The sequence below is a fragment of the Tiliqua scincoides genome, chromosome 16 (assembly GCF_035046505.1).
Source record: "Tiliqua scincoides isolate rTilSci1 chromosome 16, rTilSci1.hap2, whole genome shotgun sequence".
Taxonomy (NCBI): domain Eukaryota; kingdom Metazoa; phylum Chordata; class Lepidosauria; order Squamata; family Scincidae; genus Tiliqua; species Tiliqua scincoides.
The window spans coordinates 5503308-5506116 of NC_089836.1; positions in this window are offsets into that span (position 1 = coordinate 5503308).

Sequence of the window (2809 nt, forward strand, 5' to 3'; positions counted from 1 at the left end):
AAGGATTTAGAGTAACCCCCCCCCATGTCTCTAGAGGCTATTAATCAATCTTCTCTGCCCTTCCCCTAATAATATTTATTCATAATTATATGTTAAGAGATGTGTAGAATATTTGTTTTTAACTTCATCCTTTCTTCAAGGACCTCTGGGTGATATGCAGGGCCAGTGGCATAGCTAAGGAGGCAGGGGGCACATTGCCCTGCATTACTATGCCTTGAGGGGTTGTCTTAGAGGCCTCCGAAATGCACTTCCAGTTTTCACCTTTCAGATTATTATTAATTAATTATTTGACAGTATTTATATGCCGCTTTTCAACTCAAAGTTCACAAAGCGGTTTACAGAGAAAAATCAAATAACTAAATGGCTCCCTGTCCCAAAATGCCTCTAAGACATCCCCCAAGGCATGATGCTCAGGGTGTCAGAAGGTGGTACTCATTGTCCCCGCACTCCCAGGGTCTCAGAGGGCTTCCTGGAGGCCTCTGAAAGGCACCTCAGGTTTTTTTGCTTTCCAAAAACTGGAGGTGCCTTTCAGAGGCCTCTAAGATGATGTATGGGGGGATGTCATGGAGAGTATAGGGTGGTGTAAAAATTTTTGTGCCCCCGGCTGACAGATGCCTTATCTATGCCACTGTACATGGCTTCTCTCACACCCTTCACAACAGCCTTGTGCGGTAGTTTGGACCAAGATTGCCCAGGATCAGATAAGAACATAAGAACCGCCCCGCTGGATCAGGCCATAGGCCCATCTAGTCCAGCTTCCTGGATCTCACAGCAGCCCACCAAATGCCCCAGGGAGGCACACCAGATAACAAGAGACCTGCTTCCTGGTGCCCTCCCTTGCATCTGGCCTTCTGACATAGCCCATTTCTAAAATCAGGAGGTTGCGCATACGCGAAGATAGGAAGCTTCGGAGTGATGTGGAAACACCTTCATGTGGTCCCTGAGAACACGAAATTACCTTGAACCAGGACTTTCCCTTTGTTGCCACTGACTGGCACGGCAGCACTCAAGAGTTCCACGCAGCACTGCCCTACCTGAGACGCTGTCAAAGCACCTGAGACACTCTGCATACAAAAGCAGAAACCATGTTCTAGCCTGTCGTCCCCATCCAATTCATCTGTTCTTAGGAGCATGTGCATAAATATCCTGTGCTTTTCTAATCTGCATGGTTTCCAACTACTGTGTATCAAATTTATCTACGCAAAACGACGGCTATGTCTGAATACCACATTTTCATAGAATCATAGAATTGGAAGAGGCCTTCCAGGCCAGCTAGCCCAACCTCCTTCTCGCAGCAGGAAAGTTGTCTCTAGTGCAATGTCCTATTTCACTGTCATAAAAATAATTTGAGGAAGGGGGTGTTGGCCCACATGCAGATGTGTGCAGTGATTATCAGACTGATAACCAGCCAGGCATCCCCAGCTTAAATCTTGCCTCTGCTATGAAGCCACTCCCTCTCCACCTTGGTCTTTCCCCTCTGCAATATGGGGATAATAATAGTGACTTAGGTTTCAAGGTTCTTGTAAGGATGAGTAAGTAAGATCTAGAGGATACTAGGATACTAAGTAAGATCTAAGGGCAGGAGGTCTGGTCTAGAGGGTAGAGCCTCCGTTTGCCTGAAGATAATATCCGCAGCTCACCGGTTCGAGACCACCGGCACCATGCAACCTTGAAGCAACTGACAAAGCTGAGCGAGTTATTCCATCTGCTCTGAGTGTGGGAGGATGGAGGCCAGAATGCGATACCAGATCAGAAAGAAACATCTGAATGTTGTGGTTCTTGAAAGATAGAACCTTCTTTCAATTGTAAAAATCCCTACGGGGATTTAAATAGCCTGCCTATGTAAACCGCCTTGAATAAAGTCTGAGGAGAAATCTGAGGACCAAGAAAGGCAGTATATAAATACCTGTATTATTATTATTTTTTTTAAGATAAATCATGCAAAGCACTCTGAAAAAGCCCATTAGAATCCTAAGCATTAAATCCTTAGCATTCAATCCACCAGTTATATGGCGATTGTGATTTTTTGCCATCCCAGTCTGTCAAACCCTCAAAGCACAACCTAACAGCATAATTTAGGTGCAATTCTCCCCTCCCCTTTCCTTTTGGTAAGACAGAAGTTTAAGTGCCCCAAAAGTCTGAGTCTCTCTCTCTCTCTCTCTCTCTCTCTCTCTCTCTCTCTCTCTCACGCTTATACTTTTTTCTTTAAGTAAACGTCTTGTTATTTTCAAAGTTCTCCAGGGACTCATTAACAGCCTCTTTTTTTTTATGAAAAAGAAGTTGAGTTAAATGGCACAACTGACTGTCAAAAGCCAGCAAGAGAGTCTCAGCGAGGATAAGACATTGTTTTAATTTCCAAAATAGCAACAGTTCAGGAGTCTTGAATTGCATATTTATGGCTTTCTACCCCCTCCAACACTTAATGCAGGAATATGTAACGCATAACTGCGAACAACTTTTACATCACTTAAAACTGGCATTAGGCCCTTCTTACACCAACTGATGATGGTTATTTCATGTTCTCTGTTGCCTAAGACTACCAATCCCTGGCACATGAGCTCACTCTGAAGGACACATGGAGCTCTTTACTCAGTTAGAGTTTCTTCATTCTTTTCAACAGAGGTGCCTCTACTGAGTTATGGGTAGAGGGGGATGAAAAAGGTGCGTTTTTGTTTGTTTGTTTTGCGGAATTTGGTGTTTGGAAACACCAAGTAGCCCAAGTGGAAGACAAAGAGCAAGTGGTTTGTCTAAGGTATCCTAGTGCATTCATGACTTTAGAGATGACTATGCAACTGGTTCGGCAAGCCAA